Raw genomic sequence first — 23,107 nt, forward strand, 5'->3', positions numbered from 1 at the left:
ATGCGGATGCATTGTGGGAGATGAGTGGAGGGCAAGCGAGTGGGGGTTTGAGTGGAATGAGGGTGTGGAGCAGTGCATTGCAGTCCCCCGATGGATGTGCCGCTGATAGCCATGTGAACGACAGTGCTCGTGTGTGTGTGTGTGTGTGGAAGAGAGCGACCTATTATAAGCGGCGAACAGGTTCCATCGAAAAATGCATATGAAATGCATGCATGCCTATTTAATTGCCCAACACCCTCCTCCCCCAAATGCCACGAATGAATGCTTATAGTCGTCCAGTGTTTTGTCATCCTATTTCATCGATTGTGCGCACGATAACTTATTGTCCCCGAGTCTGAGAGGCGTTTAGATCGAGAAGAATAAAATAAAGGGTCATTTCAGGGGAGAAAAAGTAGAATTGTCCAAATAGGAATCCAGTCACTTTATTCTTGTGTCTTCAGAATTTTAGTTTTCTAATAACAATTTGTTCAAAGGTGTTATTATTAGCATTAATATTTTCTGTGAGTATAATTTCACGTTGATCATATTAATAATTTTAAGAATGTTAAAAGAGTCGTTAAAAGTAGTAAGAATCTGCATACAAATATCGATAAAAGAGTTTAGAAATGGTTTCATGATGTTAACAATATATAAGGCTAAGAGGTAATTTTGTCGGAAATAACTATTTACAGCGAAGAAAATTCTAAGTACGAATGAATAAAATGATCCTAGATGATGATGATGATACCAATGTACTGATTTAGATTGAGGAAGACACATACTTCAACCACCATGAAGATATTATTGACCACATCCACAATTTCCGAAATACATAATCACCACCAATGGGATAACTCATTAAGGCATGGGATATTTTTAAAATAAATAATGAGGAAATGGAATTGAAGAAAAAAAAAACTTTGGCACAATTTTTACTTCCCTTGGTTTATGGCCTACCGTGAAAGCCGCGGGTTCTATAGTTAACCATAAGTATTTCTAACCTTCGCTCTCATCAAGATGATAATTATGTACATCTGACATCTGGGAGTTCAAGATTAACTGGAGTGTACCTACTCATCACGGCATGGTGAGGGGAAGCACCTTCTAAGCAACACCTTTTAAAAAGTTAGGCAAGAAAAATTCCTTCTCCTCATGTCGATTCCTTAAGAGGAGATAAGGCAGTGCTTATGCATGTATGTGTGTGGGTGTGGTGATTGGCATGAGACAAATCTAGTCTCAAATGCACTCACGCGAAGATATCTGGAAGTTTGTTCTCTGGGACGATGTCCAGAACTCGTGTTAATCACTTGATGGAATTTTCAATGGCTCGTCGATGTAAGATTTTTAAGACACACGCATCCGCCAGCGGCATGATACCGAAACCCAGATATCTACCTAACATCCTCAAGCCCATCCCTAGCACGCTGATGCATTTTCACCGCAACATCTTGGTAATGGGTCGCATTTTCGTCCCAAGAAATTATTGAAGCGTAAAACGCTTTCATTGCACACAAAAATTTGCACGCCAAATGTGCTTTATACCCGATGCGCGCGCGGTCGCTCGGTGTGGAAATCAAAGCCGATTCCACGACTTTTTTTTATCCTCTCTCTCTTCTTCCTCATGCTGTCCTCGTTTTATCAGGGCTGTATTATTTCCGAAACGGCGATAAAAATGCTCGCACGACGTTTTTTTATTATTAGTTTGCCTTCTTTGATTGTTCGCCGTTCGCCCAGAGTGTTTGCCCAGCCGTCGATGTGCGGAAAAATTTCAATGTTAATACGTCTCATCTACTGCAGTGGAAAAATTGGTTTAATACGGGCTCCATTAAAAAAAATCGAAGGAAAAAATCTGCAAAAAAATTCTTTCAGTCCGGCATGCTCGCAAATGAAATGCGAGGATAAATGAACGCGGGTCATTTGATATGTGCGATTGCAGTGTTTCCCGAGTGTGATGCAATCTGGATTCATGATCGGGAAATAAAAAGTGATGTGTTGGTGATGGGAGGGAAAATGGCCCTTTCGTCGGCCATTTTTCACGGAAAATACTGATGTTTATTCCTACTCCTTTCTCCGTAAATAGGTGTGAATCGCATTGAAGCAGAATCTGCGGCAGACAGAGAGTTTACAAAGATGCGATCGGCTCTGAAGAAACCTTTGGAGCGGATGTCGGAGCCATCGGTGGGTGAATTGAGACGGAAGAGTTATGCAGCCCAAGGGGTCTACAGCGAAGAGGAAACAAATGAATGACCTGGCGACGTCAAAACCCGAAGCGTCACGATGTGGGGACCACGAAAAACCATACGTGACGGAGGCGGAAGCTGACTGTCGTGAGGGGAGCTGCAAAGGATGTTTGCATGTTGACGCAATGGGCTTCTTATCCTCAGGTGATTAATTCAAATTTGGTGAATCATATCCGGGATTGCTCGCTCATAATTCCAAAAAGAGCTAACTCGACCCAGAAATTTTAAATTTTAATGGTAAAAAGTGAGAACGAGGGTTATAGGAATTCCTAAATATAATAAACATGCATGAAAAAATAATTAATTAAAAAAATACAAACGGCTTAAAAATGAATATCAGTGTATTGGGAGTAAGCAGGGAGAAATAATATCAATGATTGTTATGTGCATTACGCAAGAAAAAAGTTATATTTCACGCCAATCACTTTGAGCCTGAGTAAAATAAAACACTAGAGATTACTTCAAACATGGTGATTCAAACAACTATCGCACGTTTTTAAGGCTGTAGCTTTCAAAATTCCCAAACTACATTATTCATATATGCACTGCTTGTGATGCAAATTTGCAAGTTGCTTGATTATAACAATGTATGTAAGAATAATTAGCTAGGCGTGTAATGACTCGAAGTGTGGAACATTAATAATATATTTAATAGCATAAAATAAATTAAACATAAAAGTTAGAATTATGGTATCGACGTAATAATCATGAAAATGTTATTGGTATTCAAAATTTACATTACTAAGGCCATATTATATTTATTGTAGCATAGCTGGTTCCATTTAGAGAGTATAGTATGTTTGATAACGTTTTTATAAATAAGTTGTTCTTTGCCTCGAAATTTAAATTTTTCCGACAAAATATGAATTCCTTTTACTCGTTCAGTAATAGTAAGATTTTCCGACAAATTCCAGAATAGGAGGAAACAAGGAAAAGTGAGTTTTGATTATTTAACAATAAAGTATGAACTGCACTAGCATTTGGATATTCGAAAAAAGTTCAATTTAGGTAATTATTATTTTTGACTGAAGACATTTCAGAGCTTCGGTGATACAATTGGATTCTTAATCGAGTTATTGTTGACTTATAATTAAGAAAACATGATGATTTAATGCTATTTATGCATCAAGTGACATTTGATAATAAATTGAATAAATTTCCTGAAATGATTAATTTTCCCATCAACATCGTTCAAATTGACTAAACATAGGAAATTTGCAAAATAAATTACTAACCTCGTCATTCAAACAGTTATTGAGTAAATATCAATGGGATTTATATGCCACTTTTCCTCAAACATGGGATTGCAAAGGCCTTAGCATATATGATAAATAATGCATTTTTTTATTATGTAATACCTCACGGCATCCCTAAATTATTAGTAGCATTTAATAAATAATCAAAAAAGTAAGCAATGCCGTTGGGATTTCACTCGCTGAAAGGCAGATTTCGTTTGGTAAGGAAGTAAGTGCGGCACTAAATGTATGACCGTTGAATAGAGGAAAACTCCTAGAGATAGGTTTTTTTGGTAAATTAAATGAGAACAACATCTGGACTAGTCTGGCAATATGTTTCGTGTTATAACCCCAGAATGAATGTAAACAAGCACCTTTGAGGCATCAGTACAAAAGCAGAAAGACGAACCAATTGTTGTAAACCCCTGAATTGCAAGTAAAACAAGAAAAATAGTCAAAAATATATAAAATTAGAAGATTTGTGAAGTTAAACACTTGTATCAAATTTTCATTCGAATCATGCTACATTGCCTCATTTTGAGGGTTAAATTAATGTAAATAATATCAATCTAGAACAACAACTTGTAAAAAATACTTTGTCGTCAGCGAACCAGCCAATCAGACTCGTAGTGGGATCATGTGATACCGGATTTTGCCGTGGGAACCTAAAGTTACAAATAAAGCAGAGCACGGGCCAAGACTTAATTGTTTAGCGTCTGAGTATGTCTCTGTAATAAATATTGATGTCTGTACCTAAACTTTACGCACATAACGTAATCCCTTACATTTCTTTCGCATTAAGTCGTTAACTATTTAGAAAAACCTTAGTCTCATGAAAAGCCATCTTCTGAATTTTTTTAAATATTCTATTTATATTTTTTTCATAGTTTATATTTGTTAAAGCCGCAGGTTTTAAGTTGCCTGTTTCATGCAAAGGCTGTTTTGCCTGTTTTTGAATGATTTAATAAATAAAAAATAAAATAAACTGGTTTTGTCCATTGTGTAAGTGATAGGAACTATCATTTGTTAATATTAGCGTTAAAATTATCCAAATCAATTCATTAATTAAGACATTCATTTATTTCATATACAGAGGAATCAACAGTATTAATTTTTCACTTGCATAGAGGTACATTTTACTCAGAGTTTCCCTACCTCTTCTCACAATCAGAGGCTTGAAGGATGAAAAATAAATTGAATGCATTTTTTATGTGCTCAGGCTTTATACTTTTTCACAGATGATAACTATGAATTTTAAGGCACGTTTTTCAGCCTTGAATTGTAAACAGATGTCTGATGTCACTGATAACATAACATACAGCAAAGAATGGGGCGATTCATAAAAGTAGACACGTAAAACGAATTCGGAAGATACGTGAAGATACGGTGAAATATTTTCTAGCCAATAGAAAACTACACATTTTACCTTAAAAGTAACTACACTGTGTTTCCACAAAATGAAGTTGAAAATATACATTAAGGGGAAAATTACTAGTAATTTTGGGTACTATTCACATTTTTAATAGCCTATTGGATTGGTGCTCTACAGCACAGAATTTTACCATAACTCATTGGGCTCGCCTTATTATTTCATTATTTTATTTTTATTACAGCCATTTATTTATTATAGACTATGGAATGTAATAATTATTTATTGTTTTTTACCAATCGCGCCAAGTTTTCTAGACAAAGTAATTAATGTTGACGTTCTAATCCCTTTCACGGTGAGCTAAGGCTATGATGAATCAATGAGTGAGAATCAAAGTGCTTACTGCTTTGTCAAATTATTTACCTCTCTGCTTAGAGCTCTCCTAAACCCGTAACTAGCGAGCAAATTGACCTCTGAGCCAGAGAATTGAAAGCACCAATATCTTTCCAGAGATCGGTGATTTGTTTGTCTTTTTAGTTAGGTTTTCGATTGACTGGCTGAATTCGGATTGGGTAGGAAATTTAATCCCCCAAAACCTAAATAAACATCCCATTTTTGAACTCTTAATTTATTTACTATCTCAGATTGAAGGAAATCCACAATTATGGATCAATAATTAAAAATAGAAAAAATGAGAGTTTTCGTAAACTAAAAATTATTTCACGGTGGCGAAAATTTAAAACATTCGAAAAATATCATTGTTAGTAGGGAAAGTCAAATAATTGTCACTCAATCAACGCATCAAGTATTGAGATGTCGGAAAAAAATTGAACTACGATAGATGCTCTGAGTGTGAAGCTAGACAATCACCGAAGCATCACACCCGTTAAACCCGTCGAATTGTGTTTACTTATATTCGCGAAATATTATTTGGCGTAAACTTTGAAATATTCAGTCCATCTAGTGTATGCCTTTGTTAATATTTGATGGTATCTCAAATTTTACCTAGGATATCGTCGAGGGAAAAGTGGACAGAAAGAATGAAAAAGGTAGACCACGAATAATGCACATGAGACAGGCGAAGAATAATGGGTAAGAAAATAAATACGTAGGTATAAAAAAAGCTGATACAAGAACTAAGTGGAGGGCTGCGTCAAACGAGTGAGGATAATATCAAATATGGAAATTTTACATAAGTGAAAATAGGGAGTCAAAATTTTCAAATTTGAATTTCGGCCAATTATTGATAGGGGTTTGCAAAATGTGTGCCGAAAATTTTCAAACATGGAGTAAGTCTCAATGAAAGACTGGTCGTGTGGGAGTGATGTGTTTTCTTACGTTTACCAGCCAATCATTCAACATATTTTCACAACCCCTCGCGCTCACATCCGCTTTCCCTGAACGCTGTGCCGAGGGACCTGGGAAAAGGAGAGAGAGATTAGGCCTCTTCTTCTCTCCTTCCATTTATCTCCGACGCTCCAATTTGCTCGCTCGCGTCCGTCTTCGACGCAACTCCGAGGGAGGGACGCGCCGAGGGTGTTGGGTGGGAGGAGAGGGAGATGGGATTCCCCGGGTTGAACGCGATCATCAGAGACCTTCTGTCTCGGGGCATGAAACCGAGCGAGTCGAGCATCCGAATTTACGCGAAGGAGAAGAGAGAAAACTTTGGCGTGTGTGTGTTTGCGAGATCTCCAAGGACGCAGCAGAGAGAGGCTCCGTTATTGTATTTTAGTATTCCGCGGTCTCGCGCGCCACCCCTGGGAAAAACCGGAAACACCGTCGTTGATGCTTTTCGGGTGAGGAATTCTCCCACGGCACGGAGCGCCATCTCTTCGCTCTTTTGAAGGTTGACAATCATGTGTTGGCATGGGTCGCTACACATGTGGCATTTGGGACGTTGATAAGCATTTGAAGTCCATTAATATATATTTCTTTGAGTAAATTTTAGTGGCTTATTTATCTTTTGAATGGCACGTTACTAATATATAGACTGCTGTGGCAATTTTAATGGGCCTTAACAGCTTCACTGTTTCGTTAATAGTATTTTCAGCCTTGCATATTTCTACACAAGTATAAACCCACATAGTTACAGAAGCGGCGATGGGTGTTGGTAATACTGGAAGAGCGTAATATGCATAGAGTAATTCTATGGGAGATGGGAACATCAGATTTCTCATTCAACGAATTTTTCAGATATGGAAGGGATTGAAAAAAATGTCCAGGGCGAGAAAAAAAGTAGGAGTGCAGCAACAGTAAGCTTTGTTTGGGCTAAAATTTATGTTCCAAATATCTATGGAAATAGAGGTTGAAACCATCAGCTTGTTGACGTAAAATGACTCATAAAACGCGTGAGGAATAGAAATGAAATTCGGAGGATGGAGAGGATGAGCAAAAATTATTTAATAACATTTGCCATATGATGCCATCAAAAAATAATATATGTCATTACAATCCATGTTGTGAACATACTACAATATCTCTCTCCTGGAGCGGAGTAATCTCAAATTTAAATTACTTATAGTAAAACAAAGCGAAAGGGATAAAACTGAGCTCCTAAAGACATTGATCTGACATTCAGGATAATTTGGCCAAAACTCATGCAATGGCTTTTAGTTATTTTTAAAATATCTGTCAATGTTATCATAGCTATCTAGAAGCGTCCAGTTAAAATCCTGGCTTTTTCACTTCAGAATATTCCCCGCATATTTCGGGCTACGAATCCAGATCATAAGCGTAGCAAAAACCCCAGAACTATCCTTCATACATTTCGTTTTCCTTGCTTATTGACGGGCTCGAATCGACGAAATACTACGTGGTAACCTCCGCTTTCCTTTTGCTTGCTGTTTCCCTTTCTTTTCCCGATAAAATCCAATCTTTTGGTCAAAGAGCGAAGTACTCAATCGTATGAAAGGGAGCGGGAGCACTACAACTTGCACGTCAACCTTGGCCATTGTGCGAGTTTACTTCCATATTCCATAAATTGAAAGGAGTAAGGACATCGAAAATACGGACAGGGTATCTTGTTGTTTTTATAGATCAACTTTCTCCTGAACATCGAGCTTGTCAAGTGAACACTGTCCTACCACCTAACCTATTTAGGTCCACTACCGATCCGTTGTAGCTAAATTGTTCCCAACCTGCGTTCTTGGTATATTTGAAAACACCAAAATATTAATTTAAGTCTCCATTCTCTAATTATTTCACTTTCTTTGAGCATAAAAAAAATTATAATCAGTTAAAGTTCTCAAAAACTACTGACAGAAGTGGCAGGATTTTTGAATGGAATTGAAGCTAAGCTGACGATTTTATGAAGCCTGAAATTATCGAAAAAAATTAATATTTTTTCACTATTGACTGCTAGAATTTCTCTTATTTTTTCGGAATGTGAATCATTTCAGCATATGGTCCAAGAGTTTACTTTTTCAGAATCTTTTGAGAATCGTAAAACGAGGGTTGCAAACTTCCGAGCACTTTTTGAAAGTCAAATTTCAAATTCTCTCACTACGAAGCTCATTTAAACGAGGGAGAACAGAATTCATCAAAGAATTCATGCGAAAACAAGTGAATGAGCAATCCATTCATAAGTTTACGCAGTGAGCATTCCATATACCATTGATAAATTCACTCCACCGATTCACGTTTCTCACAAAGACGATGCGGGCATGCATTACTTTCCTGGGACTACTTCTACCCGGTTTTTACATTTCATAATTTATTTAATTCAATCATGAAATGTGAAAATCGGGTAGAAATATATTAAGATGAAACAAAGCAGAGTAACTGGACTTCAAAAGAGATCTGGAGGCTGAGGGCCGGCGAGGAAATGAATTAGGGGAGGTTTTGCATTTATTTCGAAGAAAATGTGGAAGGTAAACTGCAGAGAGAGGTGTAAAGCTTGGCAGAGCGGCGAGGAGATTGTTAAAATGTCTCAAATAAGAGAGGGAAAAAATAAGATAGGCATTGTAGGACTTTTCATTTCCTGAGAAAGAACTTCTTGCAACATTCAACGCGCACTCATTCTCGCACCATCTCCGCTCGTTCTCCCACTTTCCTTTCCAAATTTTTGGTAAAGTGAGTTATTTTTTTTAATTTAAAGAAACTGGTTAATTTTAAAATAAAATGAATATCGACTATTGAATGGTTAGTGAACTATCAGCAATTAAGAGTGATATTGCAGGAGTAGCGCTATCGGCACTTTTTGCGAGAGATATGGGGAGCGCGAATGCGCTTCCCGGAACTCTAAGGGTCAAAGCTCCACACTGATACAGGATTTCACAGTGAGAATAGAATTCATTCAAAAAGCACTTGATCTGTGGGGTAGCCATAAATATCGTTCGTGGGGAGGATCCTAAACCAGGGGGGAAATTAGAAAACAATAGGTTACTAAGTATAGGGTTTTAAACTAATTTTAACACTTTTCATAATAAAAATGCATTTTTATGAGAAATATTTTGTAAATTCATGATTTTCAAATATTTTGTTTTCTTTTATGAAGCAAAGTCAATGTGTTTTATATTTCGGGGGGGGGGGGGGGGGGAGGGGAGGGGTTGGGGTACGGACCCACTTGACCACCCCCTCGCTACGCTACTACGCTTGACAAGGTTTTATTCACAGGCCCTGCCCTCATATTCGTTATAATACCTATTTTAAAAGCGAAATACTAACATAATATGTAAGAAACGTTTGAGCATTTATTGAAAAATTGAAAAGATATAGCGATTGGAAGACCCCAACTAAATGAATCCAATTAATTATCCTCACGTACCCACTGGTAGAAGAACTTTATTAGGCCTACAGTAGTATTTCTTACGTCGCATCCAATGAAAAAGCAGAGTTTAATTTTTTCAAAATTTGTTTCGGTACTTATGAATGAATCTACCAACGATGAAATATATAACATGTATTGTTTCCATTTTCTCGCCTACTCAACTTCCACTCATTGATTTGCCTGATGAAGGAAGCCTAAATTTCTGGTTCCTTTCCTTTCCAAATTGAATCAGCGCCGGTAGTGATGAAGTGTGAGCTCTTCTTTGGAAGTAACTGCAGTCAAAAGAATCTTTTCTTCTGGTTTTATTCTACAGCAATCGGAGAGAGAAATTGAAACGCGACCCTCAAAATAAGAACAATTTTGTCTATAATATACGCAGGTAGGTCGTAATTTTCCGGGTTCCATTATTTCATAATAGCTGTAGGGCAACTCTTTGGAGGAGAAGCTTGAGAGAACGCATCATTCTCTCTTGACTGGTCGTATTATATATTTTTAATGACGTACTTTAGTGAAGTATAACTCCTTTAACATCTAAAATATCATATTTAAATTTTCGAGGTACATGTAGAAGATATTTTTAACATTCACCTATTTCTCAAATATAATTAGGAGAAATTACGGAGGTAAATTTTTCTTAATTGAGGTACAGGAAAATGTTATCCAGAATCTACTCTGTACACTCTGAACAGTTCAAGATGATATTGTTGCTAGTAATCCGTCACCAAAATAATATCCGGTCGAACTGAAGATGTGTGTCCTCTCAAAGCATAGTTTCAAGACTGAGATCAAAATGTTATTACTTCAGCTGCTCAATAGAGGATTTTCCTTTTTTTGCTAAAATATGAAGTTATCGTAGATGACAGGAGATCCGTGTACCCAGTTAGAGGTCCTCATTTTCTTAAGATTTACTTGAAAGCATTTTTCTAAAATATTTTCGTATAAATGTATGACTCTGTATTTTAGAGACAATATCTGAGTTTATTTAAAATGAAAAACTAACCTATGTATGCATTGATAAGAGGGCACATTACTAACAATTGGAGCGGTGGGATGGACCTCGTGTCAAGAAAAAATTTGCTTTCCTTTCGTGCCCACCAACATTTTCATCGAAGTCAAGGAAAAGGTTTTCAGTTTTGAAAAGTAATCGAGAAGCGAATGACGTGAAAGTTAAAGACTACGTGCACGGAATATCCAATGGATTAAGAAAAGCGATCAACACTTTTTAAGTGCCACACTAGACTTCCCCACAGCCAATTTTTAGGGACTGGTTAATTTCCGAAGTCAACAGTAACTGCGGGATGGCGCCGGATTAGCGCTAACTCTCCATGGGCCAATCGAATCCTACCCAGCCCACTTTAGCTTGCTGCAGAAGAATCGTGACCGAAATTGAAACAACGAAACAAGGGTCGTCCCCCTCTCTCTTTTCCTCAAAGCTACCCGTCTGACCTTCCTTGTCCTAAAGCATTTTTTTAAGGTTTTTTCTATCCATGAGGTGAAATCGGTACATCGTATCATCGCGTAAAAACATTTAAGTCTCCTAGTTCTCTAATTAGCAAGTTTTCCCCAAAATTCCTTCAGCAAAAGTTAAAGTGTTTTCAAAATATGGCACAGCTTAATAATTTTGACTGATTAAAATATTCGTCACTGGTATAAATCTGTTTGAAAAAAAATTAGCAACCTTATGATGATGTTTAAATTCAAAAAGCTCGTGATTGGCTCTGTGCATTCAAACTTCCGCCATTGCATTCGAATGCTAGTGATTAATGAATTTTTACATCGAATGTTACTCGAAAAATTTTAGATATTGCAATTCCGGAACATAGTAGAAACTGTACAATTCACTGAAAATATTTACTATCAATACTTAATATATTTTAATAATACTTAGAGTTTTGGTTGACAATCTCAGGAGTTGAAATTAATCACATGACCTCTATGTTTTAACCCATTGTTGTACTTATTTTCTGGCAACAAAGGATTTTTTTGAAGACCCTCTGAGCAAAATTTTACTTTTAGTACAAATAAGTTTCGCATAGAATTGGACGTCGCCCAACGCTATGTTGCAGAGGGTAGCAACGAAGGAAAGAAAAATAAGAGAAAAATAATTCCACGAGAGAAGAAATTCAAAGATATTAATCAAATAGTGCCTCATTATGGATGAATAATGAAGTGGTAATAAGAAAAGCTAAAATACTTTTGTTAATCCAGATGGATCTAGGGATCAGCTAGCTTAGGACTAGCTAAGGAACTAACCCAGTTGAAGCGATAAATAAATTGGAACACATTTACACCATTAGTTTGAAACGGGTTCATTCACCTATTTTTTTTTTTTTTTGAAAAATAAAGGGGTCCATTTTCCCGTTTTTAGATCCGTCGCATGCTCCACGAAATATCGAGCGCCTTAACAATTGCGTAGATGAGTTAATGACGTCATCGGGAGGGTCACCGCTTATCCGCAGCTCCTCGGCATAGAGCAACCACCTCACGTGGTTCGTCTTTATTAGCACACTTGTGAGCGATTCTTTCCGTTCAGAAATGGATCTCTGTGAATGAGTTTATTAACGAAAATTCCAATGACGTCACTAAAACTCTAGAAAAGTGAGCGGCAAAATTGGGAATTTTTCATTTTAAAGTTTTGCGTAAATGGCTCGATTGATAAAGCTTTTTTTTTCGTCGTCACTTACCTTTCCAATTCCTTTACCGAATTAATATAATATATTGCAATTTTGGATCCGACTGAGCGACCCTTTCACATTTATGAACTAAAGAAAGTAAACTTAGCAACGTGATACTTATTTTTACGATTTGATTAATATAATTTAAGTTGCGAAACACTTTTTTGTATTGATAAACTCAACTAATAACGCTGTGACTGATATATCCCCGCAGGGAAATGGTTAATTTTCTGGTATTCACTGCTATTAAGTGAGAAGCTTGGGAAATTGCGTGCTTGCGAGTCAAAAAATAGCACACTCGGAGAGTAATGTGCAAGCTCTCTTTTTAATTCCACAGAAAAAAGCTCAAATTTCCGCAGGACCGCATCAACTTCCTAGGAGGAAAATAATATTCAGTAAAAAAAGAACGGAGGAATAGCCGCTTCCATTGTAGGAGCTTGTCTGCCTTTAAGGTCAAAGGGGGCCAGGCAGAGAGAGAGAGAGAGACGGAGAGCAGAGGAGTTTTTATCGCGACTCCTTAGCTCCTTGAGATGAAAATTTTCCCTTCGAAGGAAATAAGCGCCCAATTTAAACTGCTGAAAAGTATTCGTTTGAATAAGGCAGCCCTCTGTATTTTTGAATGATTCATGAGAGAGAATGAGTTTCATCCGCGAGGAGAAAGAGTGCAAAAGCTTTGACGAGAATCCCATTTCAACTCTAAGAATGGTTTCTTTAACAATTATTTGAGAAAAATGCACCCTTTGTAGCGTACAAGGTACCTACTTTGTATTTCTGTGAGAATGAACATGGCTCCTTTGAGAGTGTCGTTCTCAATGGAAAGAACTAGTAATTTATATCTGGTTGGCTTCAGGTTCACAATTTGACCCTTTTTCAACTTGCTTTTCTCGGCTCCATTCTCTGTTCAAAAATGTAAGAATTGTGGCTGGGAAGACTGGGAGTAATTTAATGCCACGTAAGTTTCATTTTCGTCCGTCTGAGTTTTGGCCTATTAAAACGGATATTCTTATTTTTGATGAAGTTGCGTGGACATAATCAGGGGCCAAACGTATCTATTCACTTTTATCGTGGAGCAAGCAGCACGTGCCTATACGTTTGAATTGGGGGAAAAACACTCTAGTATTTGCCATTTTAAATTGCTCAAATTTCAAAGGGATCCTAACTTTTTCTCAGAAGGAGACTTAGCACATTTAAATAATAATAATGATTTTATTCCAGTCATATTCAAATACATTACATCGAAAAACCCTTTAATAATTGTGGATTATATAGGTACCTCTTTGTGGTATAGTTTTGGGGCTATCATCATACACTGTTTAAAACCTGACTGGTGCTAACATACATGAAAAATAAATTTATTTCGTTTAATTCAGTGATTTGTTTTCTTACCGATTGCATTCGATGGTGAATTTCCAGTAATTTACACATGGATAACTAACTTTTTTACATAACGCATAAGAATTACGTACACACATTATACCTTTAATTGAAAACGTTTATCCCACCTTTCTTAGCAGAAACTCTACTTTCTCATACTGCATAAGCCATTTTTTAACTATATCTTACATATAGACACAGTATCGCAATCCTAAGATTGATATACTGCTGCCCTCCATTTCTCCCTATCCCAAACTGTAGTTCTTTTAACTCCCTCAGGCTCATCTTCCCTGTACTCTTCTTGATATATCCTCGGTGGTACATATCCCTTGGTCTACCTACGGGACTTTTCAGACAATATTTCCTTCCATTATGTTTCCCATGTATTTTCTGTCTCATTACGTGCCAATCCTCCGTGTCCTTCTTTGGGAAGTATATATCTAAATGGTTCAAAAATACAACATATAAAGTGATTTGAATGGGAAGAAATATAGCGAGAAACAGTGCCGTAACTAGGACTATGCTTTGGGGGGGGGGGGGGATGGGAAAGCCTGGGGTGGAAATCCCCACCCCTGTTGGGGAAAATGTTAAAAAAATAACATGCCTAGAAATACATTTAACATCATTTTCGCACTAAAAAATTAACTTTAAGCAGACGTAGTTACTAAATGTCAAAACTAGACAATAGTTTTAAATCCTTTTTTTATCTCTCTGAGGCTTTGAGGGGGCGATTTATCCCCATCATCCCCCCCATAGTTACGCCACTGGCGAGAAATATATTACACATACTTACCCACATACCCACTCGCTTCACGGTCAGATACGTTTATAATTTTCAAGGGTAATAATACAAAAATAACATAAATTTAGCGCAACTAACTGAGAGAATGTTCGAAAGAACGCGCATCTCCATGAATCGATGTTAGTATTTAAATTTTCGTCAGAAATCTAATATAGGTATACGTGGAGGATGTAATGGAAAAACGTTTTTGAAATGCAAATAATCGATGCAAATGTTTGCTTGTACAAATTTGTGCTTTTTACTCTCTTTCACCCACAATGAACGCATGGGGCACTACGGCCCGCAGCTTTGGAGGTTAGCTTTCGCCTCTGCACACGGACACCGATCCTCGAAAGTTAGGCGATGGGTTCTAATTACCGAAGCTACGAGAAGAATCAAAGGTCGCAGAGGGTGAGGAACACTGCTGCTTTTCAGGCCAATCCATTAACGCGCGTTCTGAGCAAACGGAGCTGTCAAGTCGGGATGTTTAAGAAACAATTTAGCGTCGAAGTGGACACGGGGAGTACGGGATTCCACAGTCGTGCACACACCCAAACCATTCAACTGTGAAATACCTCTTCTCTTCATTCCCTTCCCTCGTCCTGATACCCCGAGCACCTTATTCTGAGGAGCAGAGGTAGAGTCTTTATAGGGGTGTTATTGTTGGTCAAGGCTATGGGAAAAATTATGGATTAACGCGTCATTCCACCAAGTAATTCGGACACATTACACTGTTATGATTGATAAAAAAAGTTGTGAATTGCAACCTATTTTAAATCATCTTCATTCTCACAACCTATTTTCGTTACGTTTTATATTGATTGACTCTATGAAATGACGTCGTATTTGCTAAATTTTATTAAGAACACAGGGCAATGAAAGATGTGGAAATGTTAGAAAAACAGAAAAATGGAAAATCTTGTTAAGTCTGCTCTAAGCGGGGAATAAACTTCACGAATGACATTTAAACAAATATTGAAGTTTGAATTGTGTTGCTAATTATCAGTTCCTACTTAGCCACCAGGGGAAACATGGAGAAAATGAGGGAAAAATAGGTGGGAATAAATGCCTTTACACAGTAAATATATAATGCTTTATCACCTAAGTTTGACAATGAATTACACTAATTTACTTGCTTTGAAATGCAATTGCATTACCTGTACAAATTGAAAAAATGATGCATTTAAATGGTGACGAATACAAAACTAATTGCTTTTTTAGGCACTAGAAAATTTTTGGAGGGGTATGGTTCGAAGAGGAAGAAAACGTCCAGTCGATCATAAACGCTTTTTTTGCATATTCTAGGAATAACAAAACACCACCATGCCTTAAAAAATTAATCAATTAAATGAAGGACTGAAGCTTTATCACCTCCATTAATTAGTCTTTATAATTTGGATTGTATCATTCATAAAACAGAAAACAATCGTTCATCACACAAAAAAAAGCTGGATCATCAATTTTGCCACTCAGAATTCATACATTAGACATGCGGTCAGGAAGTAATTAATGTTCATAAATTTATTTTATCTTAAGGAAAACCTAGGGATTTGCGAACCAGAATTATGGAATGGTTTTAATGATTTATGCGCGTCAAACATTCTTACTACATCCAAATATGGGAAATAAAAAAGTAATATGTAATAAAAATTCCTGTAAGTCTTAAAAACTTTAATTCCCGCTTAATCTTGAGGAGGACCATCAGAGAAATCTCGACTCATTGAGAAAAATTTTTTTTACTGATTGGTTGAATAGAATAGTTTTTACCCAAGAATAGTTTTATCCAAAAAATCTATAATTTTGTACATTTTACATAATCATCCCCTGTTTTTGCGTATCAGGATAATTTTTGGATTCTTAAACCTAATTTATAAGACCATCAGTGATAAACATTACCAGTACACCTATTTTTTAACAATCTCATTTGACACCAGAATAGAATATTTACAGACTTGGATGCATTTTAATTTCATTCTCAGTAGATTATTGTTTCAGTTTTTGCGTTGACAGGCTGGCGTCCTTATATTTATTTTCTCGGAGCCGACGTTGAATACTAAGTTTGCAATCAATAACTTTCAGTACACCTCTTGGTCACCTGTATTGCTAACTAAAATATATTAACAGCAAACTTATGATTTCACATGATTTGTGGAATAAAATACTTGGTTGCCTTTCAACCGCATTGTTACAAAATTTAAATGCGTAATTAGAGCAGCTGACGTAAAATAAAAAAAATAATTAGCTACTACATCATCGTCTCCACAACAACATAGAAAGGGAGGGAAGGATTATGCCATTTTCTCTCGTGTCCAAATGGGTAACATCCTTCTCATATGTCTGACCTACTCTTACCTAAGATTTCATCTTCTTCATTATCGACGACGATGTGAGCATCAACATCACCCCGCGGTAAACGGATGCGATTTTAAGCTTCTGCGCATCGGGCCAAGATTGAAATTCCGACGTCTGAGATATTATAAAGGGTCTGATGGTTATAAATAAACAGATATGACAATACATTTTATTTTAATTCAGTTCGATTCGATTGGAAACATTATTCACTCCCACACAAAGAAAAACGTCAGGTTTTCAGTGAAGCATCATCACAAGCCAACAATCCTAAAATTGGTTCAACGCAACTCTCGATTCCTTTCTTCTATCCACTAGCCTTTTCGTGGCGACGTATTATTGTCTTTTGCATCCTTTATAGTCTATCCTATATAACTCATTCGGGGCCGTCCCTTGCCCCTCTTCCTTTCCACCTGTCCTTCTGCGAATATAACGATTTGATCGTTGAATTATTCTTCCTCCAAGGATAATCCTCCAAAATCGTTCGAATAGCAATGGCTGTTGCCTGGTTTCGCTGGTGGTAGGACCTTTGTGACGGTGCGGGATTCCTCGTTTCATCCCTTCCTTCCCTATCCCGTCCCAGGAGGCGTCGTCGGGCTCTTATCGCGGCGGCGCCTCCTTCCTTTCTCCTTCCTGTCCTCCCCCTTCTGCGGTGCAGAGGTAAAAAGCTTATAGGCCCTGCCCCAGGAGTGTATCCTTGCGAGCCCGCCCTGGAGTCTCGTTCCATTTGTCCTTCTGCGATTGTTTTCATCAGGCAATCATGCCTCATGACGTGAGCACCTATGTTGCTAAGTCTTCTCCTTGAGCTCTTTATGTATTCGGTCGATCCATTTATCTTCATCATTCTTCGGTGGATCCAAATTTCAAACGCTTCCATTCTTGACCTCTCTACAGCTGACAACGTTCAAGCTTCGCTCCCACGCGGAAGCATGCTCCATGTGTAGCTTTATAAAAATTTCAACCGCCTAATTTTTTTTTCTATCCCTTATAGTATTTTTAAAGACGATGCTTCAACTTTAGCCAAAGCTTTTAGCAACTGCTCATCCAACTTGAGTACCCATGTAAATTTACTTACAGTCACCCAACATGCATTCCTTCCGCTGCAGTTCCATCCTCTCCCGGAAGGGGCGTCTCTTTCGGTATTCCACCCACGCACCACCCTCCCATTTTCTTCTCCAGCATAATCTCCACCCTCTTGCGTCCTTTCCCGTTCCACGGAACGAGCGCAGTCCTTACAACTTCTTTCCTAGACTTTCCCTTTCTGAGACGAGTTGCCGCGCGAAAGTGAAAAGCAGATCAATTGAAGTCCGTTTGGCACGAGGAACGTCCGCGTATTTTCTAGTCTAAGGTACCTGATGTAATACATTGATGACTGCACCAAGTGTAGTGAGAAATTGCGACAGAATGGAGGAGTAATGGCAACTAATCTTTGTTTTCCCAAGTAGCCTGGACTGCGCGGATGACAATAGGGTGGTTTCATATTATTTTTTAATGCCTAAATCTAAAGATTATTACTCCTGGAGTTTTACGCATTTCACGCTCTTAGATTTTTGAACGACGATATCTATTTTTCGCGATTAAATGAAAAGTGGAAATTTTCAAGCGCGCGCTAAGCGACGCTAAGTAGGAATGCTGGGAAAAGTCCGTGTGACGTATTTCAGGTTCCAGCTGTCGCCGCGTGAGGTGACCTTGGGGCGAGGCTTTGAGCGCTGATAGGACGCAGGCTGTTAGCAGGTGGCAGAGTACCCTGCTAGCAGGTAGCGCTTGGCTTAAATAAGGATTATTATTACCCTATCAAACGAAGGAAACTTTCCGAAGTTAGGAGATTTTAATGGGTGATTATTAAGAGATGTTCCCCTGAGCTCTTTGCCTCATGCATGCATTGGTAATCTCAGACAATTTGAAACTCCAATCTACTCGTGTAGAAACTAGGTCCCTGTGACGTCACGTGGAGTGGAATCGTATGGGCACCAATCTGGCCTTTTCAATTGAGGTTAAAATTGACCATTGCCATTCGTCTAAACTAGGATTTCTAAAACCAAATAATTAGTATATTATGAATACACTAATGGTGGATAAGGATTCGCAATCAATGCATTTAGTTTTCTTTAATGAAGGAAACTACCCAATTTGTCTGAGCATGTATTTCAGATGACACATTATCCTTGCACGACTGAATTTCTGGTGACGAGTAACTTATTTGAAACTTAAACTGTTTGTATTTTCAGTGTGCCTAGGGTAAACTTGTTCAAAATTGTCCTACGTTTCAAATACAAGATGTACTTTTAAATTTTAGAAAACCATAGGGAAAATTTGCATATTAAAGATACAGACACATTGAAAATTTGGTCTATTCTATGCACTCATAGATTTGCAAGAAGAGTGGAGCAAGTTCAAAGTTAGCAATATGTTACTGAGGAATTCGGTAGAGTTAGAGTGATGAACTCCTCTAGTCTATTACGTGACACGACCTTCTAAGACGGCATTAAGTTTGAGGAGATTAGACTACCCTGGAAAATAGGGGCAGCTACACGGTTCCTAATAGTTACTGGTGTTCTGTACCATTCGGTCTGGTGGTAACTTAGATTGTTCTTACGCAAGTTAATACAGGACGTTGCAATAAAAAAGCATATATACATAGGGAATCATATAAACCAATAATACAGCTTGAACTTTACCCTAAACATAGTAAAAATACAAAAATGAAATAGATCATTACAGTTCAATATTTATATTTCCAATAAATCTAATGCCCACGAAGACGGCGAAGAATCAAGATATTAAATAAATATATTGATAAGCATTCGATTCTTTGACTACTTCCGTTCTCATAATTGCTCCTAAGGTGGGGCTTTCAATGTTGATCTCATCTTTCGGTTACAAAGCAGCTCACTTGAACACTTTTGCTTACATTTTAATCTGAGGGCTAAATAAGGAATTTTATTTTCAGAAATATACCTCGTAACCGAATGGGCTCGTTTACCAAGTTGTATTCATTACATTAACTTTATTGTGAAACAGTTTGAATAATAAAGAGACACGTATTTTACGGTTTTTAGATCCGTAATCAATATCTCGGGTTATAGTCGGTAAAAAACGACGACTTTTAGGGTCGCACTCTTGAACCTGACTCAAATCTTGATTCTTCACTCTACCTCGGCGGTTCCCATCTCAAACTGAAGTTGGGAGTGAGCTAGAGTTCGTATTGAAAAAAATATCCTCTGCTCGACTCACCCGGGATAGATGAATTTTGATAACATCTAAAAAAATGCATTTACCTAAAGCGTTTTCATTCATGTCTCCTGTTCATAAAAGAACTGGCATTGCTGGAGTAAAATGCCGCACGTTGGGATATTTTAATGAGAGATAATTCATAATAAAAACATGAAGCGATGGCGGCGAAAATCTTGGAACTTGGTAACTCAATTTATGTCGGGACTAGAGAGGACTCGTAATACTAACGTGGCAACCGTGTTGAGTTTCAATGGGGGTCAAGATTTGAGCAACGATCCGGAATACGGCCCTCACCCATGGCCATTGGATCGCATGGCCAGCAGATCACCGCCTCTCAGGTGTTACCCAACCTTGTGCATCGTCCTCACGTGGTTCGATGTTTTCACTCTAGTGAGCGATTATTTACCTCAGTCGTTCCTGAATAAGTAAAAGAACCTTAAGTCTAATGACATCAGCATCTCATGAAAAGTGTGCGGAAACTACGTATATAGGTATCCTGATGCGTATGGATTATATACCAGAGACTACAGAGTACATGAAGACCAACTGTTTTGTCAAAACAAGTTTAAGTGTGTTAAAGATACATTCTGATATTTTTCATTTAGCTACGTTCTCATTATGATGTATGACCATGTAAATTTTAATGAAAATCGTAAAGCACGTAATTTTAGCATTTTCTTAGCACTAGCTGATGACAGTTAACATAGTTAAGTAAATAATATGAGAGATAAGATGATGCGAGAGTGTTATTCATTAAAATGGTGACATAAGTGGAAAAGTAAATAAGTATAATTCTGTAAAAATAATCAAGCATGTCAATTGTTACAGATTTTAAGCATAATAAAGAACCAAAGATAAGAAGATAATAGGGATTAATGTTTGGCTAATGGTAGTGGCGAACAAGAAGAGAAAAGATAATGAAAACTGTGCAAAAGAAATGTGAGATAAATATGTCGCAAAGTATTGTTGATCCTAATTCGTTTACCTCTCTCGAGAATGTTAACATGGGAAGGGTAGGCACGTTATTAGCCTGAATAATTTGTTTGATGATTTTGATTCATTCAAAAGATAACACTTTTATATTTCTCCATCAATCATCATTAATATAGACAGAAGATTTATACGCTGTCATAGAACATATTCTGAGCTGTTCACCAATCAACGCGAGCTTGCAAAACTAAGAAGGCTAGAGCTCCATTCTGTTCATTGGTTATAGAGAGATATTGCCAGCCATTATTAAAGGCCTCTCTCTCCGACGCTAAAATTTAAAAGCGTGATTTGGATTTTAATAATAAATGATATTTTTATCCCTCGAAATGAACTTGCGCGTTAAATTTTTAAAAATCCCAACAGACAAAAGTTATCCACGACAATATCAGGGACGTCAGTCCGAATTAATGCGTCCAAGTGGATTGGGGGGAAAAAAGTTGGAATTGAAAAAAATAAAAGAATGACGAAATTTTCCGCGCGTCCAAACTTGAAAGCTAATGATAATACTTCGTGACAATTAAAAAAGGAGTATGATTTAAAAAAATACAGAAGGGCGTAGATGGGATGAGGGTAGGCAGGCAAATAATAATGCCGAAATCCCTCCGAGATAAATAAAAGCACTTACTACTAAGAGTCGGTGTAAATGGTTGGATACATATGTGTTCTTTCGTCTTGTGATGCATCGTTCGGATATATTCCGAGTGGAATTGGAGAGGAACAGGTTAAGGGTTATGGCGGGGAAGAAGAGTCGAAAAAAAAAGAGCGAAAAAAAAACAAGACATTAGATGACGCCCTGGCATTTTAACGGCATCCATTATACCTATGCCAATTTCTTAGCCCGCCAATAAACGAAAAACCGTCCCCTCTTCCCCCCTCCGTTTCTCTCGAGCCCTTTCCATCGTAAGACCCATCAGAAAACGGAAGTGAAGGATTGGAGTGGGGCGAGAATTCCACCAAAAATTTCTCTTCCGTACCTGCGCGAGGGAAAATGCGATGCATTTTTGCCCTTAACAATCATCCGAAAGGTTGATAGAATGGGAGTTGGGTAGAGACGGCTGATGGTGGGGTGAGCGAACCAAGGAGAGGGTGAGAAAGAAGGCTTGGAAAAAAGAAAGGAAGAGGAGAGGGAGGAGCAAACGTGGTGAATGGGACAGAGGAAAAATCGGCTGCGAAAATATGACGTGAAAACAAAATCGTCCTCATCTCTTACCCTTTGTGTTCGTGTTTTTTCACCTCAGTTCATTTTCATCCTCTCCTCAACCTCTCCTCCTATCTATATATATATGTATATATATCTCTCCCTACGTCGATGCTCTGTATTCATAAGCACTCAAATGCATAATTAATGATTTGCATGCATTAATATTTCCATAAACTACCGAAAGGGCGGCGTGAGTGAGCGCGTGTGTAACTTCCCAATAGTATATATATGTACGTAAGAGTGTATGTGGCGATGGGTGTCCCTCCCTCGAAATCGTCTGACGCGCGGAGGGTGAAGGGGTGCACGATATACATATATAAAAAAAAGACTGCGGTGTCCCGTGTTGGGAGGGAGAGCAGAGAGGAGAGAGGAATTGGGAGAGAAAATCACACGATTTTGTCGTCGACCGCCATCTCGCTTGAATCGGTGGCAAACGACGCGTGCGTCAAATAAGAGGGCGTCACAAGTAGAGGGATACGTGGTGGTGGAAGCGGAGGAATGGGTGAATGGTGGGAGGTGCCAATACGTGGGGAAGAGTGTGGAATGTAGTGAAATAAAATAGTAGAGGGGAGTGGGGAAAAGGTGGAGGGAGTGAGAGATAGAAAAAGAGAGAGGGAGACATCTGTCGCAATGCGTTTTGAATATAGCAGCGGCTAACAAATGTTAAAATCGTCGGTACTAATGCCATGTTTATGCGCTTGCTCGGTCAGGAGTTCCTTCCTCATCACTCCGCAGGCCTCCTCATCCCATTATCACCCTCTGCCCCCAACTCCCGATGAAAATCCTAATGAAAATTTTAACTACCTCCCCCCCCCTCATCCCTCTATTCACTCAACCATCTATTCATCCCCGGCCTCTCGCGGAATATTTTAACCCTTTTTTTATAACCTCACCCTCTCCAATTTAGAGCTA

The 23,107-nt window shown here is 38.0% G+C and overlaps 1 long non-coding RNA gene across 4 annotated transcripts in view; it reads left to right on the forward strand.

Annotated features, from left to right (window-relative positions):
- LOC124171603 overlaps nt 1-23,107 on the forward strand; it is a 138,829-nt gene that overhangs the window by 39,557 nt on the left and 76,165 nt on the right. For all 4 annotated transcript variants that reach the window (XR_006867866.1, XR_006867863.1, XR_006867864.1 and 1 more), the window contains exon 2: nt 2,060-2,363. This is a non-coding gene — a long non-coding RNA (uncharacterized LOC124171603). The remainder of the gene's footprint in view (nt 1-2,059; nt 2,364-23,107) is intronic.

The sequence above is a fragment of the Ischnura elegans genome, chromosome 1 (genome assembly GCF_921293095.1).
Source record: "Ischnura elegans chromosome 1, ioIscEleg1.1, whole genome shotgun sequence".
NCBI classification, from domain to species: domain Eukaryota; kingdom Metazoa; phylum Arthropoda; class Insecta; order Odonata; family Coenagrionidae; genus Ischnura; species Ischnura elegans.